Source organism: Crocodylus porosus, unplaced genomic scaffold (assembly GCF_001723895.1).
Source record: "Crocodylus porosus isolate Cpor-Errol unplaced genomic scaffold, CroPor_comp1, whole genome shotgun sequence".
In the NCBI taxonomy this organism is placed as follows: Eukaryota; Metazoa; Chordata; order Crocodylia; family Crocodylidae; genus Crocodylus; species Crocodylus porosus.
The window spans coordinates 22809869-22831793 of NW_017728886.1; the positions used below are offsets into that span (position 1 = coordinate 22809869).

At 43.4% G+C, this 21925-nt stretch overlaps 1 long non-coding RNA gene across 2 annotated transcripts in view; it reads right to left on the reverse strand.

Annotated features, from left to right (window-relative positions):
• LOC109307179 overlaps positions 1–21925 on the reverse strand; it is a 44242-nt gene extending 22317 nt beyond the window's left edge. Inside the window, exons 1-3 of one of the 2 annotated variants that reach the window (XR_002100190.1) lie at positions 21534–21922; positions 10848–10934; positions 9372–9477 (exon numbers count right to left, since the gene is read on the reverse strand). This is a non-coding gene — a long non-coding RNA (uncharacterized LOC109307179). Of the gene's footprint in view, positions 1–9371; positions 9478–10847; positions 10935–21533 lie in introns of those variants that run through there. The other variant, XR_002100191.1, reaches the window with a different exon arrangement.

Below are 21925 nucleotides of genomic sequence, written 5' to 3' on the forward strand. Positions count from 1 at the left end.
CCACCACGTTTCCGTAATCCCCACTATGTCCGGGCTGGTATCCCATACTACAAGCGTTTGTGTAGAGGCATTTGAGGCCTCCTGTGGATGTGTGTACTGACCCCCTAGTCCCAGCATTACCCTGGCCCCTCTCTCTTACCTGTTTATTTGCTTCACTCGTTGGGCTGGGCTGGGCTGTAGTTGTGGGTGCTGTTTGGCCTGGCAGTCTGATGTTTCCTCCGCCCTCATCTTCCCCTTCCCCCGACGAGCCTAGTTTAGTTTCTTCCATTAAAGTTCCATGGTTGGAAATGGTAGGTCTGCCAAGGTTCCCCTGTTTGTGGATTTTAGGGAGCATGTAAAATGTCCCTGGATTGGGTAGTGGAGGGCTCAGGGTCCAAAGGTTTTCTTGTAGTTCTGATGCAAATGATGTGGTAGTGGTTTTGATTTTTGATGTGAAAAGGGGAGTTGGGTCTTCCTCTAGGTTTTTTATAGTAGGTAGTGTCAGAGAGTTGTCTGTTGGCTTCTTTTATGTAGTTTTCATGGTTAACTATAGCTCCTCCTATATCTGCTGGTTTCATTTCTATTTGGTGGTTGGATCTTAGAGATTCTATGGCCCTTCTCTCTGAAAGGGAGAGGCTGTTATAGTGGTGTTTATTGTTGAGCATTTCATTGTTCATTCTTTCTGTGAAGCAGTCAATGTAGTAGTTGAGGTTTTAATTCATCCACTGTGAGGTGTCCAACCTGAGGGGTCTTTTTGATTTTTTGGCATTAACTTTTTCACTGATGTTGTCACCGAATGAATTTGTGTTGAAAGTGGATTCATTTTGCAGAAATATTCCTTCAGACAGATGCATTGGAAAAATTCTTTTGTTCTGCACATTGTAGTATCTTATTCAGGTGTTTCTTTGGAGAGAAATTAAGTCCTTTGGAGGGGACAGATTTTTCAGCCTTGGTAAATGTGTGTGTGAAGAGATTGATAATATTAGAGGGTTGATTGGTTCCTTCTGTTTCATCAAGTATGGTGTTGGACTGTTGTCCGGTAGCCTTGTTATTCTTCTGAGAGCTGTTTTGTGGCTAGGACAGTTGTTTATGTAGTAACTGGTTCCAATTTTTCTTTTTGTGTTGGATGGATGGTGTAATAAATCCTTGGTAGTCTTTTTGTGTACATTGTACAATGTTTGGTAAGATATCCAGATTCATCTCTTGTAGGCTGTTGTAGCATGTGTTCATTTCCTTCTTGAGGTGATTTCTTTTGGAGTAAGGTATGCGGAGATGATTTCTAGGTTTTTCTGAAGTTCTCCTGCAGAGCTGTAAAGCATATTTGGAGTTGTGTGGTGGTTAGAGGATTGTAGATGTTCAGTCATCTAGGAATGATGCTGTGTTTTTTGCACAGGCTTAGAAAGTATATGTCACTGTTGAGGTTAGCTTCTTTTTCTTCATGCTGTGAAGTTTCCAAGGATTCTAGTGGACTGCAAGTTGAATGTGACTCCATGGGGTGTTCTTGTTGCAAGAAAAGTCAATAGCATACTGAGATATATTAACATTAGTGTCATATGCAAGTCATGGGAAATGTTTTTTCACTGTACTCAGCAGTGGTGATACCTCCCCTAGAGTACTGTGCCCAGCTTTGGCCACTGCACTTTGAGAAAGACATAGATGAATTGGCTGAAGTCCAACAGAGATCATAAAAAATGATTACATATCTAGAATATGTGGTATACAAAGAAAGGCTGAAAGAAGTGGCATTATTTCATCCAGAAAAGAGAAGACTAAGAGGAGAATTTGAAAGCAATTTTGATTACAAAAAGGGTTCTTATAAAGAATATGGTAATCACTAATCAGCTATCCTCTGTGTCCTCAGGGCACAAGACAAGAAGGAATAGGCACAGAGTGCAAAAAAAGAGAGTTTGGGAAGATATTAGGAAAAATTTTCTATGGTGGTGGTTAAGTACTGGCACAAGGTAGGTAGGTGTGTTCTGTAACCCCCATCACTGGAAGTTTTTAAGTGCTACGTAAAACTCTTGGCTAGAATAGAATGGATAGGGATGATCTTGCCTTGAGCAGGGTTCAACTGGGTGACCTCCAGAGTCCTGAGGTCTCTTTCTTTCTGATTATTCTATGATTCCATAAGTTACAGCAATAACTTGGAAAAGTCGGGTGTCAGGTTAATAATGATGATTGCTTCCACAGGCCGTGAGACATTAGTAAACCCTCTGAAAAGTCATCTAACCAACATACCTACTAGATTAAACAACTGACTCTCTCAATGCACATGCAATGGTAGGAATAAAGTGAACTTCACTACCCACGAATACCATCTAAATTTCCAAAGATGCAACATATTTCTTAAAAGCAACTGCTGATATGAGGATCACCCATGAAAGGTTATACTTGGAAAACCCAAGAAGGACAAACATAGAGGAAGGAGGCAGGGTAGCTTAAGCAAGAGTCTTTAATTCAACCACATTTCCCACCAAAAGGGGGGAAAGTATGACAGAATTCAAACTTGACAGAGCATTGCCTACACTAGGGCTGTCTAGCTCTAATGAGCCTCTTCTGAAACAAAGTACACAAATACCACAATCTGAATTTGAGTTGGCAGTGACAGCTAACAGCTAAAAACTGTTTCACTTGCTTGTGAGTGCAGGAAGATTCCTGGAATTTGTTCATTTTATAAATGTTTTTGCTATAACTCTCTACTGCTCCATATTACTTTTCCAGAGACATTTTCCCCCTATGTTACAAATGGATTGTTTCATTAGTCAGTGTGGTTTTGCTGGCTTGCCCACTTAGTTGTTTTGAACAATTCATTTGTTAATATAGCAAAACACATGTTCAAGATTACAAACTGTTTAATGAGTTTGACAAACAAGTCCCTTGGTGGTCTTGAAGTTTCTGAGAAGCAGATGGACAAGGTACAATTTTATAGATTCTTATTCCTATTTGTTGAGGTCTAAAGTAGGCTTTAGAGCAAACAAGGATATTGTCAGACAATAAAGAGACAATTGCCTGTGTTCACACAACAACTAATTTTGTTTGCAGAGTACCAATCAGTCTATTTGTTATGAGGAATGTGCTAATTATTTCTGCTAATTACATGCAAAACATTCATTATCACCTATATGAGGAAGAGGACCCCTCAGGTTTTGGTGACAAATTAATTACTGTATTTTCCTTCTGAATGTACTTGTAGGCAGTCCCTGTTACCTAAAAAATAAATTGGTTAGCAGGAAGCTTGTCTTGCAAAGGCATTCTGCGAACTGAAAAGTAGATGTGCAAATATCATATCGAGTTACCATCGATATTTTTTCGGACAGGTATTTCCTGAAGCTCTCAGACTATAATATTGATTTATAAACCCTTATTCCTAATAAAATATACCATGTACTGGTACATTGCATTATGTAACCTCTTTCATAATCAAAGACTTATAGCCACTTTCAGAACACTGGAGAAAAATAGCTTATAGTCAGCAAAAGGAAAGGATAGAACACATGAGCCCAAAGGTAAAATATTCCACAGACAAATAAAATTTAGACATAACTTCAGTGCTTAAATCTAAGTTAAAATTAATCAGTTCTGAAGTGAACAGGGAGATGAAAGAGGCTGTATACAGACTTCTATTACCAAAAGTCTAGTTCAATATTCAAGGTCTTTTAGTACAAGGGATATCCTTGGTTAGGTATAGTCTACACATGGATTTTGTACCAGCAGAGAAACAGGCTTTTGATTTTTTTTAAAAACTAAATTAGTCTATTCAATGCCTAGAGTGCACATATACAGTTTACTCAGTATAAATGTGCCTCTTAATGGCACACCTTATAGCAAGGACTTCTATATGCCTATTAGGGATGTGCTAAATTTCACCGGTGGTTTCATTTTGACACTGTTTCAACTCACTTTGAGCTCAAAACAGCAAAATCAAAATGAAACAAAGGACTTTGAAACAGCCTTGAAACAAAATGAGGGCAGTCGAATGTTTCAAAAGTTTTGAAACGTTTCGAGTTTCAAAGCAGCCCAGCTGAGTTCCCCTCCCCAGCAATAGAATCGAGGTGGGGAAGGGAACTCAGCCCAGCTGAGCTGAGTTGCGGCCCCCAATCTGCCTGCCAGATGAAAGAAACTGGGTGCTGCTGCCTGGGACCAGCAGCATGTTGGTGCCAGTCCCAGGCAGCAGCACCCGGCTTCCTTCCCTCATCTAGCAGGCAGACTGGCGGCTCTGGGAGGACTGGCACAGCTCCCGCAGTCCTTCCAGGGTTGCGGGCCCTGATCTGCCTGCCAGATGAGATGAGAGAGGCTTTCAAGCTTCCATGTTATAGTCTATGAGTGAAACTCGAAACAGCATTGAAACAGCATTACCGTTTCAACTAAACAAAATAAAACAGCTGTTTTGAATCAAAACAAAATTTGAAATGAAATGCTGTTTGAAACGTCAAAATGCAAGTCAAAACAGAATGGTGCCATTACACACAATCCTAATGCTTATTAACGTATCCATGCTAGGGTTTGTATTCCTTCAGTGGAGCAAGTACAGCAATGTAGTTTGTCGATGTGGATAATTCCTCAGGGACAATACATTTTATCTTAATGCTAAACTCGTTCCCAATGCCAGTTCCATCCCTTTATTGCAGCACACAATTACACATCCACTTGCCATTCACAGTGCCACAGGATGAATATATAGAGCCAACCAGAAAAGAGATTTTACTGGATGTTGCTACAAGTCTAATAAAACCATACATCCAGCCACAGGTACCCACAAAAACTGAGATATTATGGTCCTTCATTTCCTTCCTGTAAGTCCACTGAGAAGTCAATCCTGGATGCTAGGTTGCTATCTACTTCAGTGCACTCTTGTCTAAAACTGGCCTAATTTCATATTCTTGGTACCCACAATTGATCTGAGTTTGCCTATATCCAGGGTATGAAATGGAAGAACAGTGATGCCAACTGTCAAAAAATATTGCACGATTCAGGATTTCTTAGTCAAAATAATTCCAATTTATAATCTCCTGATCGAACCCTCAAATCTCCAGATTTTCCCAGCTGGTCAGTCTATTGAAGGAAGGGGCATGGGGGAGAGAGAAGGGGCAGGAAGGGGACAGATCTAGGCCTCTGTGGTGAGGGAGGGGGTGGGGCAGGAGCAGTGGCTGGGGTAAATGGTCCCTGGGGCCAGGGCAAGTCATCCAGAGGCATAGTGGGGAGGTGGCTCCCCACAGCTGTGTGTACTGCTAGGGAAGGTGTGGGGGGTACATGCTCCCCGTGGGGCAGAGGTGGGCTGTCCACTCAGGGATCAGGGCTGTGCACCCTGCTGCCTTTGGCCTAGGAGCTCAGCCACATGAGCCAGTGTGCTTCCTGCCACCAGGCGGGCAGGGGACACGCCACATAGCCAGCACACCCCATGTCCCCTGCCCAACCAGAAAGCAGCAATAGCATTGCATGGCTCCCAGGTGCAAAGGCAGCAAGGCACAGAGCCCCAGCCCACAGTGAGCAGCCCACCTCTGCCCTATGGGGAGCACATGCCCCCAGTGCCTCCCCCAGGGCTGGGCAATTATTTGGGCTGGCAGGCCACTCCATGAGTTTTGATGACCTGTTGAGAGCCATACCTCTCTCTCCCCCTCTCCCTGCCCTTCCTCCCAGGCTGGGACCAGCACTGAAGCCTGAACCTACCCACAGCTTTAGCACACTCTCCATCATCCTCTCTGTAGCCAGTGTCCACCCACCCATTTAGTGTGCCCCATCCCCACCACCCCTCAGTTGGGACCTGACAGTGCTGGCCACATCCACAGCTGCACAAATGCGGCTGGCAGCTTCCAGGTCAGGGCTACAGGCACTGGGGGGTGGGGAGAGGGGGATGGAGTGGGGGAAGAGGGAGGCTGCTACAACTGTGGGCTGAGACTAGCAAGGAAGCCTGAACCTGCCCGCAGCTGTCCCCCACCCCCCGCTGCACCCAGAACCAGGACCCAAAAGCTGCCAGCTGCATTTGGGCTGCTGTGGATGCAGCAGACAGCTACCAGGTTCAGACTTTGGGGGATGGGGGGAAGGGTGCTACAGCTGTGGATGGGTTGATGCTTCTACTTTCATGCTGGTGGCAGCCCCAGCAGAGAGAGAGAGAGGCAGGATCTAATATGCTGGACCCAGCCCCAGTCACCCAGCACCATGCAGCTGCTGGGGCCAGAGCCACCACCTTTCCCTGGACCAGATCCATTCACTTGGTGTGTGCCGGATCCAAACAGCTGGCTGGACGGATCCAGTCTGGAGGCCACATTGTGCCCATCCCATCTAACCAGCTCCCGTGCTGCTCTCACACTTCGGAAGAATGCTTTATTAGCGCTCTTCAAACTGTTCCCTTAAAGCTCTATAAAAGACTACCTACAAAAATATGACAATAGTTGGACTGCTGATCTACATATCAAGCTAACCAATTTGCTTAATTGTTTTCTTGAGCTGTCTTGTCTGTGACCATCTCTGTAACTGTCTACAAGCTAATTGGGGGGGAGGAGGAGACTCAGCAGGGAACAAGGGATACTCTGTTTACCAGGGCACCCCTTGGGTTTACTAGAAACAATAGCCATAAACTGAAGGAGAGCAGATTTAGACTAGACATCAGGAAAAAATTATTTACAGTGAGGGTTGCCAAAATATAGAATGGGCTTCCAAGGGAGGTGGTGCTTTCCTACCTTGGAGTCATTTAAAAGGAGATTAGACAAGCACCTGTTACTTGACCCCAGCACTCTGTCCTGCCCAAAGCAGGGGGTTAGAATAGATGATGTAATAGGTCCCTTCTGGCCCTAGAAATCTATGAAATCTCTTGTTCCTGTGTTAGATAGTAAGCTCTCCGGGGCAGGGACCATAATTTGTATTCATTTGTACAGCATCCAGTACGGTAAGGCCTTGAAAGGGATGGGACAGGAAGTTACTAAGAGAGTTTCTCAAGGGGCTGCATTGAAAGCAATTTTAGGTAATAATTTTATTAATGAAATTTGCAGACAATACAAAATTGGGAGGCACTGTAAATACAGAAGAGGATTGTAACACACAAGTTGAACTAGGGAAGTGGAGTACTAGAAATGAACAATTTCTGATATAAACTGGAAACTCATCAGTTCATAATCATAGAGAAGATGAAAAACCTGGTTGTCTTGGTAGATGACAAAATGATAATAAACCATCAATGTGAAATGGCCCAGGAAAAGGCGAATGTGATCTGAAGATGTAACAGCAATGTGGCAGAGCACCTTTGGTGCCTGCCACTTTAAGGGCTTAGACCTAGCAGCAGAACAGGAGGGCTCAGCTGCTTGCAATAAGAGCAGGCCTGAGCAGGGGAGCCAGCAGTTTGCTGACTGCAACCATAGGGAGAACATCCCCTGGCTGGGGCTGCTACTCACAACATTGTGGAAGTAAGGGCAGGAACTATGGGGATGGCAGGAAGCTCCTGGGCCTGGGGAATGACTGAAAACTACACCCTGGTAGGGTAAAATGGTGTGGTGGGTCTGCCCATGGTGGGGTGGTCCCAGGAAGTGCCACACCAGTTGCTTCCCTAGTGAAAGGTAAGGGGAGCCTTATAGCCCCAGCCCCCACAACCTGGTGGGTAACCCAACAGTTGAGACAGAAAAGGGGCCAGGCACATCTAGCAAGTCCCCTGAGTCCCATGGGATGCAAGACCCCAGTGGCCCCAGTGACAGGGGCAGAAATATGTGTAGAGGCTGCACAGAGTAGGGTAAGCAGTGGCAGCCTGCAGGACTGTGTAAGGGTGCAGAGTAGGGTGTGCTGAGGCGGGCCTGAAGGGCTGCACAGGAGCATGCAGAGTAGGGTTGCAGGGGTAAACTAAAGACCGTGCACAGGCCGGCCACAAAAGAGAGTGACAACATAAGCAAGAGGCCCTAGTAAGAGGGCGTAAGTGGGAAGCTCTAGTATGAGGGTGTGAGTTGAAGCCCCAGAGACGGGGCAGGATGGCCAAGGTAAGTCTACGGACTCGTGAGGCCACAGTTGAGCCACAGGCCGAGCGATATGGCTCAGGAAGGGACTCGGGGTAATAATAGTGGGTAGTTTGAGTCAGTGGAGCCTAGTATTTTGCAAGGCATGGGACATGGTATAGGGAAGATTGGAGCTCTGTATATTGCCCTGTATAACGCATTAAATGGGCAGCCTCCCACATTTTAACATACAGTTTAATGCATCAAGTCATGGCAGGTTAGACGGGGCGGACTGCCCTATTCAGGTGGGCAGGCCAGCATTGAGACCTGGCACTGAGCTGGCCCCCTGTCACAAGCAAATTATATCCAGTAGAGCGAGGGGAGTAACGATGTCACTAAACCTGGCACTGCTGACGTCTCTGGAATGCCGGTCACCCATGCTCAAGCAAAATGAATTCAGACTACAACAGCTGCAGAAAAGGGCTGCTAGGATGAGAATAGACTCTCTCTGACATTCCTATCTGACGAGAGGATACAAAAAGAGCTTATTTGGTTTAGGAAAGTGAAGGCTAAGAGGTGACAAAACTCCAGTGTATAAATATGTCTGGAGAATAAATACTAGGAAGGGAGAAGAGCTATTAATAGACAATACTAACAGAACTCATGGGAATAAACCGGCCATGAATAAACTTAGGTTGTAAAGTGGAAAACAGAAGTGTGAGGTGCTAGAACAGCCTTCCAACAGGTGTTCAGCAACCTCTGCTCCTTGCAAATCTAAGATGAAGCTTGACCAGTTTATGAAAAGGATCACAAGAAGTGGTTGACTGTGCTAACAAGGGAGTAGACTTAATGACCCAAAGATCCCTTCCAGGCCTATGCTCCTTTGAATATAAAGCAACAGCCTCAAAGCATTCATACAACAAATACACTAAGCAACACTTATTCAGTTCCAGTCAATCTACCATGCAAGCAAAAAGGCCTTCTTTCCAGACTTTACTGTGGCAGTAAGATATTCATTTGCTGGTCACCATAAGTATACCCATTATTGTTGGCAATACAGCTCACCCCTGATTAGTCAGACATAAGTGTTATAAAGCACACAATGTGCCCCAACATGTTTTGGGATATGATGTCAAAGATTTTGCAATCCAAAAAGGTCAGTAAGCAGAACCCTCTTGTCATTAGTCAGCCAAAAGCATATTCCAACATCATTTGAGGAAACTGTTTTTGTCCATTTTGCACACATCAAGATAGGATTTCGTCATCCAAAGCAGTAGGGGACATGATAGATCATCTATAATCAACATCAGGTCTTGATGCCCTGCTAATGAGCGGATCACCTTGCTCGCATCAGAGCAGATCAGATTTACAGAGTATTTTGGCATTACATACATTTCCATTGTATTCAACGCTGGTATTCAAATTGTTTCATGAATATTTCCAAAATTGGCAGACCTGGGAAATACCAAACCATTCTATAAGCACGGAACATGGCCATGGCAGCTGAGTTACTAATAAGAAATGGACTGTGGGCCTAGTCCATTTCCTCTCACAACAGCAAGCAGCTAAGCTGTGGTACAATAGCCTGTAAATGCAAACACAGATTGACACAGTAAGTTGAGGCATTCTAAATCTTGGGATAGAAGCACAAATACCCATATTGCTTATCATTGCTACATACAGCGTGTGTGCAGATGTGGAATGTAACAAGCGTGCTACAATCAATGTGATCAGACACTGACAGAGTAGGTTATGTGCTGACAAGCAAGTGATTATATTTCTTAGTTTATATTTATAGTTCATATAGTGTATATACATACATATATATATAGAGAGAGAGAGAGAGAGAGTGTGTGTGTGTGTGTGTGTGTGTGTAAATAATATTTCTTATTGGTTTGCGTGAAATATAGACAAGGCCAGAGAGAGCCTATCCTCCCTAAATATTTAAAGCACACCTCCAAGCAGATTACTAGTCTAGATATTTCCTGTCTGCGAGGACAGAAGGATATAGAAGGGTCATCCAGAAGACTGATTTTCCGGTCCTTAATCTCATCCCATACACAGAGCATGGAAGGCTAGCTCCCTGGTTCCCATAACTTGTCCATCATGCAGTTCAGGTAGGGGGGATTCTTTGCCTTCACAGAGACCCCCATATGTCTAATTTGCCTGTACTCGGTTCTGTGGGCAGTATCTGCACCTTTTCTACATTACAAAATTCTGTCATGCTTGGGCTGGAATGAATACTCAGTAGCTGATACGACAATACAGTCTGGTCTACAACACCTAGAAAGCTGTGATCAACACTAGGTCAGCTAACTCAAGTAGTTCCACCTGAGTTTGAATGATTTAATGAAATCAATTAACACATGAACATGTAAAAGTAGCAGTAGAAAAAAGACAAGACAATAATGATTTACTCATAGCTAGAGAGACCTCTATTAGATGACATAGAATTACTCACTTTATAACACACTTTTCATTTCTCTTCTAAAATAGCATGCATGAACTTTTCAAGGATGATATCCTTCTCCTCTTAGTCTTTCTTGCCTAACATTTGCAAAGGACTAGAATTATAACAATTTTATTGTAATTACTGCGGCCAAATATTCAAATGTAGATCCCCATAACTAGATACCTACACCTATCTTTAGGCATGTAAAGAAAAGTAACCTAGCAGTCACAGGTATTGGAGAACCCACAAGTCCTCCTGAAATCAGCACTGGTTTTAGTTAGGTGTCCAAATATAGATGCAGATGCCATTGTTTGCTGGGGTCTGCCTAAATCATGACCACATTACTGGAATTTTAAGACAATCAATACATTTTTACATGCATTGTATAAATACACATTATTAAAATATACATACAGTAAAAACCAAACTAAAAATGTAATGCCCTTAAAAACTGTATTTCTCAAAGATATTTTTAAAGTCCTATATTCTCCCCAAACATTTACCTTCCATCATTCCTGCATACAGGTTTCCTGGCTCTATATTATGTTTGCTCACACCAGAGCTCTTCAACACAGACATGTATTTCCTGGCTGAAAGCAAAATAAGGAGTGGGAAAAAAAATATTTGGTGTCATGTAATTTATCCTTCCCAAGCAAGATTTGATTTAGAAATGGACTGGCCACAACTTGTTTGGCATAATCAGCATTGGAAGCTAAATAAATGATTTTATCATTTGATTATCCCCATAATTTTAGAACAGTGTGAGTGGTAGTTGGCTTATTTCCTGCTGCATGGGATTTTGATTGCACAATGGGTACAGTTTAAAACAGAAACACTATATTTTTGGAGTCACAATGCCCCTGGAACTGTTAGTTTTCAGTAATTTCAACTTGGACAGTGTCCTTGCTCCTCCCAACTCTAGCAGAGTGTCTCAAATGAAGCCATCGTGTTGGGGCATGTACAGCCAGCAGCTTCCCTGGAGACCTCAAGTGGTTCCCTCCACATAAATGAGCAGTTAACTGACAGGACAAATAAATGAAATAAATTGGTAGATGACTTAGCCAGTAGGTTCGTGTAGATGTCATGAAAAAGTGGGTCTTGAGGAGGAATTTAAACAGGGAGAGGGAGTAGCTCTGCAGCATACCTCATGAAAGAGCACTCCAGGCATTGCAGGCTACATGGAAGAAAGTTAGGAGACTGTGGACAAATAAGTCACGGAGGCTGACAAGACTGGTCAAGCAGAAAGGAGGGGAGGTAATGTAGCAAGACATAAAGAAAGATAACTGAGAATTATGTGGGGCCTGAAAACTGATCTCAAGAAGCAGTGCAAGAGCAGCAGCCAGGGGAGGGATCTGCTTTAGCTCCTTCTGCCAGAATGGTGTGGGGAGAACACAACAATAAATCCTACATGCGCCAGGGCAAGGAAAGCTTAGGCATTGTACTTATTTGGCTTTGAACCTTCAGGTGTACCCCCTATACAGTGGGACACCCCAGTCCAGTTATCTAAGTCCTGAAACTGGAGTGCTCTTCCCAAGCCCCAAGGTCCACCAGAATCGCTCCAAAAGCACAGCAGAGCCTGGGTCATTCATATCTAGGTGGTCCTCAACCCACTTCATTCAGAGCAGGCTGCCAAGTGAAGGCAAACTGCACAGCTGTTTGCTACAGCTTTTACTTCAAAGGGTGCTGCCAGAGCACCACAGTGGCCACATTTGCTGCAGCCATAAATATCCCTGGTTAGTTCACAAACCTTCCTGGCCACCAGCTTCAGGCACTAACTCAGTAGGGGCACCGAATTGTGACCCCACCACTGCCCTGGAGTCCATGCCCCAGCAACAAAAGCAGCCCTGTGGCTGCTGTAGGAACAACAGCCAGGGTGGGCAAATCACACTGCAGCCCTAACAGCAGCAGCTGAAGACTGTTTTTAAGTGTCTGGTGTAGGCAGACTCTGGACTTCATCCCAGAACTTTCCCCTGCCCAGTGCTCAGACTGCAAACCCTGCTCATTATACCTCTGCAGCTCATTGCTTTGTCTGATATCTATGAACTTCCTTATTCAGTCCTGAAGATACTTGGATGTCCTTCCCCACCTCCCCTCAGCCCTCACTGCAATAACTTGACTCTCGTCTCCATCCCAAGCTTTCTGTCTCTGCAACACCTTGTTCACCAACACCTGCTATAGGTGACAGACATCCAGCAGGAAGTAACTTCTCTCTGCCCCAGCAAACATTCTTGGTATACCAAATGCTTAATGGAGGAGCTCAGGTCAGTGGTTCTCAAGCTTATTAGCTTCAAGGCCCCCCTCCATAACTTTTCTGAATTTTGCCGCACCCCAGCTGAAAATCACTGAGATAGACCTAAATTCAGAAAAGAGATGGAGGGGCGTTTGAGGCTAAAAATGTTGAGAAACGCTGATCTAGCTGGCACCACTTAATGGCAGCAAGCAGAACCTCACCCTGCTGCACCCTGTTCTTCCCCCCGCCTGCTCCCCCCCCGACCCCTAAGGCTGCTCCTATAGGGTCTCACACAACCACCCCACAGCCCCAACTGCCAGCCTTGGAGCATGGGATGAATGGGGGGGGATGCACCAGGCTGCAAAGCATGACTATGTGTGTCTGGCTGCCCACCAACTTGCAGCAAAGTGCACTGCTGGGATCATGTGGAGGGGGTGGGGAGCAGTACAGGGTCTGCCTGGGGGAGAAGGAGGGTGAGAAAGGAAAGAAGGGAAAAGGCAGCAGCAGTGGTAGTAGTACCCAGAAGAGCACTTGCACATGCTGCTAAAGTAGCTGGGGCAGGCACAAGGTGTGGGACAGGGGAGGGGAGTATTTACCTCCTCACACAGGGGGAGTCTTGCCACCCACTGTCTTTAGGAATCACTGGTTTAAATCCTTTTAAGGTAAGAGAGTAGCTGAGTAGGCGTTTTTAGGACTGCAATTTTAGTCATAAATGTTTAAATGCCCCTTCAATCCTCCTTTCCTCCACTGGGCATCAAATCCTTCTTTGAACCTAAATCTAGATGCCTCTGTACATTACTAGACACTTACATATCTTTAAAAATTTGACCCTGAGATCTTTGGGGCAGGAATTGTCTTTTTATTGAGCAGGTCCAGATCTCAATTTGCAACATGAAGCATCCAAGCAGAATTGCTATCCAAAGTATAAGTACAAATAAAGTTTAATGACAGAGTAACATTCAGAAAAGGTCATGATAGTCACTATGTTACTACTTTTTGAGAAGAATCTGGAAGGCTGCAACAGATATTTTTTGAGGCTAATATGATTTCAAATGTAGTACTAACTACAGTTTTAGTCGTCGTCTTGTACACTTGTTCCACTTTTGAAATCTTACAGAATCTTAATTTTCAACCAAACAGGCATGCAAAGGTTCAGATGTGTTGCATGCATCACCCTTCTATTTTCAGAAAAAAGAAAAACAAGTCATGCAGTTGAGCATCCAAACCCTAGGAGACAGTTTACCCCGACTGATGCAACATTCTGCTTTGCTAGACTGGAAGTCAGACTGAAATTGGTTCATGTGCTTAAGAAAATAATGACTTTTATTTAAGAAAGTTTTAAAGGAGCTGTTTTCGGTCTTCACATACTGCATTGCATTACACTTTTATCTATCTTAACTTACATTCAGCCATAGTATTACATATTCATGGGCAATCAGCATTAATGTCATCCTCCCAATGATTCAGTGAATTTGGGATTACTCAAGCCCTTCCCCAGGTCATCTGGCTCATACAATTGAACCTGGCATACATAATAATACTAAGGGGGAAAGTGTTGCCTGTATAGAAAGCACATCATGGTGCTATGTAATGTGACTAGAACGATGACTTTTCCAACGGCCTCAAAGTCCCCATTAAAAATCCCATATATGTTTGCAAGCTGTTTTGGGGTTTGGGGGGTGGGGTTGGTTCCTAAGAGGAGAAGAAATCATGTTTGACTCAGATTCAGAGAGTGGAAGTAGGATTATTTGCTCTATGTACAGGGTGGATCGCTCCTGTTTCCTTAAAGCAAGGAAGAGTAATGAGAAATGTGACCTTAGAGAGATTTCCTGCAGACTTGTGGCATTCAGTCTGCAAATGGTGTTCCCAAGATTCCACATCCCCTAAATGCTGCATGAACAGTTGTTGAAGAATGGAGAAAAAACTAGAACTAGTGGTAATATTTAGCTTGAACAATAAATATACTTATGCTTCAGTCAAGTATTTTATATTCAAGGCACAAGTTATGACCCATATATTTCATTAAATTTACCTAATTTATACCAGAATCCATTGACTCTTTGTATTTCAAGGGAATGGAAATATATGAGAGATTGTGGGCAAAACTGACATTTCTTATGGGAATAAAAACCAAACAAGGAGGGAGAGACAGACTTAGGCTTAATCTTCCTTATTATTTGATAAGAAGGATTTTCTGAGTAAAGGTACAAGTCATTTGTAGTTCTGATCATTCCAGTATGCTGTTCCTTACCTCAGAGTAGAAATGTTTCAAATATTTAACAAATCAGGCTAATTATACAGAATAATTGAATCGTTAATATAAAGCCTGAGAGACGTTATTTTTCTAACATTACTTGCTGCTGATGTGAATACCAGGAGGGAAGATAAAGCTACAGACTTATTAATACAAAGAAGATAGTACAAATGACTTTCTGTTTTGAGCAAAACACTGGACTCAGGATAAGTTAATTAAGTCTGATTCTCTTTTTCTCCCCCCCACAACAAAAGTTATTTTAATTGTTGCTTTTTCATGCCAAACGTGTGTTTTACTTAAGAATAGGAAGGGCGCTCTATTTGAAGCAATACTTACTAGAACTAAGAGCGACTCCAGGGTGCTGTTTTATTGATAAAGCATTTTCCTATATAATCACGTCATAACATTTCACAGGATTCACGCAAGATCTTTTATATGCTTTTTTTCAGAGGGAAAGAACAATTTGAAGATTCTGATCTGGAGCCAAAAGAGAAAAAATTTATATTTTAATTTTAGGATAACTTGTGTATTTTAAGCACTAAGTGATTTAATGCAAGTTGGAAGAGGAGTACAGAAATGCAGGAAGAACCATTTGTTTCCATGACAGCTGCCATTTTTAAACTATTATGATTATTTGCATATATTTACATTCATTGAAAGTACTGCCATTCAGAACAAACAAGGTTCACTTTATGAAGACAAACATGCAGAGTATGACTGACTGACAGCACAATGGCTGATTTAAACTTTATTGGTCTCCTCCATTCAGGGACTACTTTCTGATGACAGAGGGTCAGCTAAGGATGTCTTAGGTCTCCTTGGCCAGTTTTTTTTTTAAATAAACCCTACGGTTGCTATTATTGCAGTGAAAGAATGCTCTAAGCAACCTATATAGTCTAACAAAACCTCAGATACAGTCTCAAGTTTTTAATAGGCAGTGCTACGTGAAGCTTTCCTAAGTACTGGAATAAGCAGGAAAACTGGTTTAGCAAAAAGACATACATAGTTCCCTTAACCAGTTCAACATTAAGGCATGTCTGCATGCATTCCTAGTGCCTGTAACAATAGTAACACTTCCTTTCAGCCTAATAGGTCCTGAGCCCCATCCTTTGTCTGCTGATTAACTGCTCTATTCATTGACCAGACCACTAATTGCATGCTCCTTATAGTTACCCTACATTACTGTAAGAATTAATGAGACACAATTACAGCTCCCAGAAATCTCAGGCCTAGCCAACTGCAAAGCACTCCAACTGAATAAGAACTCCCCAAGAATAAAGAGAAAAATTCAGCCCATTGTTCACAGGAAGCAGAATGTTTTTTGTTTAAAAATTGTATTTATTTGAAGCTGTTTCATAATTAGGCCCTGGAGAAAAAGGAGGAGAGAATAGAGAAAGGACTTGGGAACCAGCATTCACTGAAAAATCACAGTGGATGGAAAGAGACACAGAGACAGTTCAGATATGAAGGGGAAAAAGGAAAGGAGGGCATAAAAAACTGGAGTTATGAATAATACAAACATATATAACCAATCAGCAGTTTAAACAGCGCCTGTGGGAAGGTAAGGGAATCTGAACTTGCATTCATCCATTGTAGCTGAGATTTTGCACAATTTAAAACAAAAATGTGATGTAGCACAGAACTTTTCTTTATGTTAGGAGGTGTTTTTACTTCCCACTTCTAGAATCTAGGAACATGAGGACCTGTGATGGTACTCATTAGCTACAAGATCAAGGTTTGATTGCAAGCACCAGCTCAGTGAAATGAGCTACATATGAATTCATCTTCTAAATGTTGCCAGGTCTTGGGAAACTGAATTTGTATCTCAGAGAAACTTCAGGCACCTTTAATTTGTATAATCAACAACCAAGAACATCTGAATTCTCAGTGACTGATCATGGCTGTGTTATCTGGTATTCTTTTCATGAGGCCTGTCTGTTCTTGAATGAACAATTCTCTAATGTATTAGGGACAATAAGGCTTTTCTTCAATATTAAGCTTATGAAGTGGCTTTTTCCCCACCAATTTGTCTTCAATGTATTTTCATCAAATTATCTTCAAATTATATTTATACAGTTCCACGATCCAAAGATAAGGCTTAAACTATACTACCAAGAACTGGAAAACCCACCCACCTAATCATCATCCAATGCATTACAACTACTCAGAGACCCCAAACTAAGAAGGATGTCATAGACCAAAACGGCCGCATTCGCAGCCATACGTAAGGATGCTGCTGCCTGTATGGCTGTCTAGGGAGTCTCAAAATTTGCAATCCCATAGATCATGGCTGACACTCAGATTTGTGGGTCCTGATGCTGTCACGTACTGATATTGCCATACAATTCTTTCCAGGTGAAAAACGTGTTATTGCCCTGGGCACTGAATCAGGAGTAAAAAAAATGATGTTGCTATTGGTGAAGAACTACCATGAATGCCAGTCACAAAGCAGGAATCCTCTCTCTCAAGAGTCTCCAGCTACATCACCCTCATAAGTGGGCTATTGACAGAAGGGCTTAATTTTGAGACGTCTGTATCGTAAACCACAGGTACCTACTGATAAAAGATACTAAGATAAAAGGGCTATTTCTACTAGTCATGGCTATAGAAGACCTCAGCCACCACTGAGAGAGGCATCTAGAAGAAAGGTTTCTTAACCCACTGCAACTTCAGGGCATGTTTACACCACCTCAGTACCTCACCAGGGAGCACTGCAGCAAGGCAACACTGTAGCTGCTCCATGCATGCTATTCCCCCAGATGGAAGTAAAGGAGACATCTTAGGGTGCATCTACACTTGCATATTGTGCAGTAATAAATGGCACATATCATGCCAGAGTTTATGGCTCCTGGCTACTGCATTTACACGTGCCCAAAACTGCAGCACACTGAGCCAGGTCGGAGCAGCCCTGACTGGCAGGGAGCAGGGGTCTCAGCCCGCTGGGATGGGGCAGCTCCAACCCTGTTCAGCATGCTGCAGAGGGTTGGCTGAAGCATGAGGATGTGTAGAGGAAGACTAGCTGCTAGGCAGCCACCACACTGAGCACCCTCATGCCACAGCCAGCTGCACCAGTGTCTACACGTGTGTTGCTGGACATGAAAAACTCTACAGTAAAAGAGTACTTGTACTTACAAGTACTAACCTGCAGAGTTCATTAGTTTTCTGCAGCCTAACAGGCCCATATGTGTAGACATCAAGATGTTTACTGCTAATCTAATTAAGAAACTGCAGTAAACATCTCATGTAGAGGTGCCTTTAGTGTAGCACAGGACACTCACCAGCAAGAGAAAGCTTATTGGCACATTTCTAGTACCACACTAACACCCCTGCTAAAGCCTTTTGTTTCGAGCCAAATTTGCATACTTGCAGAGCAACCTCAACGCAACAAAAATTCCTTGCCCAAGAGAACCTTTCCATCACTGATCCTCCTGTGAAATATGAAACATCCTGCTTGCATGAATGAAACATCAGACACCTTTGAGTTAAGTAGACTGATCGAACTTTTCTCTGAGCCTAATTTGCATAAAATTAACTTTTTTAACTAGGAGAACTTACACCACCCTCCAGCTCTCCTGTGAAATATGAATTTTCATTTCTACCTAGGAGAAATTTTACAATTTTTGCATCGTCCTTTGCCTGAGGAAGGGTGTATGTGCACAAAAGTTTGCAAATAAGCTTGCAACTGTCCAGTTGGTCTAATAAAAGATATTGCTTCTAGCACACTGACTGCCAGTACCACACTAAGACTCCAGTTTCCAGAAACAGCTTGGATGGGGCAGGCCCAGTTGGCTCCTCTGCAATACTTCCTGATACAGCACTAAGGTAGTGAAGACATGCCCTTAGGAATCAAAAAAAAAAAATCTCCAAGACCTGTTTCTACCTCATTTCCATCAGTTTTGCACACTTCCAGCTCTTTTGATTTCATTAGAGCTGCTCCTGATTTTCCCTGGTGTGCACAAGTGAATCATGGGTAAACTGATGGATCAAACTACGGCCCTGGTCCTGCAAGCTCTTACACATGCCTTTAACTTTACGCATTCAGGGAGCTCAATTAAACAAACATGGCAATATGAGCACATCTACATGAGATGCTTTGCTCAAATTACTGCACTGTAAGCGTCACCATCTACACATGCAGATGCTTACTGCACAGTAATTTTCTCTAATCATGAATAAATTTGCTACCTGTATGTACAAGTAGCAAATTTATTCATGATTACTTACTGCACAGTGTGGTACATGTAGACAGCTGACTGGGAGCAAACTTGCTCCCAGGCAGCAGGAGGCGAGAGATTGCTTTCTGCCTCCAGGATCTGCCTGCTGCCAGGGTGGGATCCGCCACTGGAGCCTAGGTGGGGACAAATGTCCCCCTGCCCAGACAGCAGGGAGCTCCCAGCCCCTGTTCCCACAATTGCAGGGCAGGGGCTGGGGACAAGCTCTCAGCCTGATCCCAGCCCCTGCTCATGATCATGATTGCAGAGTGGGGGCTGGAAACAACCTGCATGGGGAGAGTTCCCTGCCCAGCCTGCAGCAGGCTGGGACTTGCCCCTGACTAGAACAGTTCCCGACTAGCCCTGAACTGAGTGGGGAAGTCTGCATGCGCAACCTGGAGGTGGCTGGGGACTGTCTCATTTTGGGCAGTCCACAGCCAGCTCCAGGCTGCACATGCAGACTTCCCTGAATAGCCTGTGGCTGGCTGCAAACTGTCCTGGGCAGGAGCAGGTCCCAGTCCCATGCCCCAATTGGATGATCAAGGTGCAAGGCTTGGAAAGAGCTGCAGTGGGGAGTGCAGGTCCCAGCCCCCCTACTCTAATCCATCGATGGGGCATCTTGCAGCAAGCCCTCAGCTGGGCAGGAAATCCCACCCAGCCAGAGCTCACTGCTAGCTGCCCCACCAGCAGATCAAGTCAAGGAGCTAAGACCTGCTCCTCTCCTGCAGTTCTTTCCAAGCTCCCTACCCCAAACTGGGGAGCCAAGCTAGGAGCTCCCTGCTGCTGGGGGAGAGGGACATTGTCCCCACCTAGGCTACAGTGGTGAAGACCACCCCAGCAGCAGGCAGCTCTTGGGGACAGGCAACAATGTCCCAGCCCCCACCAGGAGGCAGCTGTCTCCTGGCCCTGTGCTTCCTGCCATCCCCTGGGCTAGATCCCAGGGGGAGCTTTGAGTTCCCTGTGGCTGGTGCAGGGCCAGAGGGAACAGGAGCAGACTGCTGCCAGGAGCAGCAAATCTGTTCCTGCATCCCTACATGTATAGATGCCTGCCCAGGGTGGGTTTACGCTACAATAATTTACTCTAGGGTGGGCTTACTCTAGAGTAATTTACTCTAGAGTAAACCCACTCTACAGCATTTGCATGTGTAGATACTGCCCCTGTGTGTGTAAAGCATGCATATTGGTGCCTGAAGGGAGACCCTATTTCAAGGCCCACTGCAGATACAGTGCAAGGCTTTCTCTACTAGACTTCCCTTTTCCTCCAGAAAGGGAAGTGTAGAGATGAGTTAATACTGACCTAAGAGTTATTTTGCTCAGACTGTTTCTACCAGCTCTTTGTTTGAAACAAGATACATAGACAAAAGGACTTGATAATTGTACCAAGACTAGGGGCTTTTCCTAATATCAATATGCTAGGAAAGGGGTAAGAAAATCATATCCCTAAGTGCCAGAGCTAGCAACTTTTAGGTACAATGTGCATGTTACAGTCATGAGAAATAAATTTCCATGCTACTCATGAGCTGAGTTTACAGTCTCTTATGACCTGAAAAATCCTTTTGCTTCCAGAAATGTGAAATCCCATCAGCATGTTTTCAACCACTGCAACCCCTCATCATTACTAATGTTAGTACTGTGCTAGTATTATAACTTCCAGAGCAGGTGGAAATACCAAGTTTAAAAGCCAGGTTTATTCTACTTTCCCATCTAAGCCTGCTCATCTAGGCATGCTCAAAACACGTGAAGTTATAGGAAACCCCAGAATTTTCCATTTTCATTTGCAGCAATGTTTAGATCAGACTAAAAATAAAATTGAAAACTATTCAAATCTTAGTAGTTTCTCATGTTAACTGTCTAGGCCTGACATTTGAAACAATGATTATTTAGATTTTTTTTTTAATTCTTTTATGTTGAGTTTTTTTAGTGTATCTATTAGATATCATTTTAGAGGAAAATATAGAGACTGATTGTAATGATGCATTTTCAAACCCATCTAGGATCATAAGCTGGAAATTTAAGGTACAGATATATGTTGGTTTCAGAGCCTGGACTGCCTTGAAATACAAGATTCATTAGACGTTTATGGAACTAATATGTAGCATTTAGCAACATGAATGGATAGAGGGAACCTATGTTTCCTCAGCAAAAGTTCCACAGAACTGGCACAAGAAGAAGTTACTGTAAGCTGATGCATGAATTTACACAGCTTTAGCTGCTCTGTAGTAACTGCCTGTATGTATACCCTTGTGCCCATGGCAAGTGCAAAGTAGCTTATACAGGGTATAGGCACACAACCAAGCAAGGTAAATGGGGCTGTAGTTTTACAATATATTATTTACTCCCTAGTAACCAACCACAGATTGCACATACTGAGACCCTGCAGTAAATATGAGGTACTATAGTCCATTTTCACCGAGATGGGTATTGTCTTGGATTTACCGTGGAGTAGAAGCGTGCACACAGGCAGCTGCCACAAAGTAGTTAACTCTAAACTCACCTCACAGCAACGTTCTTATAGCTATACCTTGGGACGCATCCTTCAACACATACCAATTGTCTAGCTAGTGCCTTGCAAAAGGAAACAGAAGAAATGAAGCAGCAAGTGTTGCAACTGAGATAAATGCACTCACAAACTGTTCCAGAACATTGATTAATCATTATCTGATTTGTGTTTGTTGTAGTGACCAGCACAAATCTCTTAAAGTACCAGTGACAGTCAACCCATTTACATATAGGCCTCCTGTTTGGATCAGGGATAACATAGAAAACTTTCCACACCAACAAAAATATAGTCAAGGGGATTTAGGGAATTGCAGACACTTTTAACAATGTTACCCTGCCTTTTTAAGTTGTAATTATTTATTTTTCTCTTTTACCCCTCTTGATATT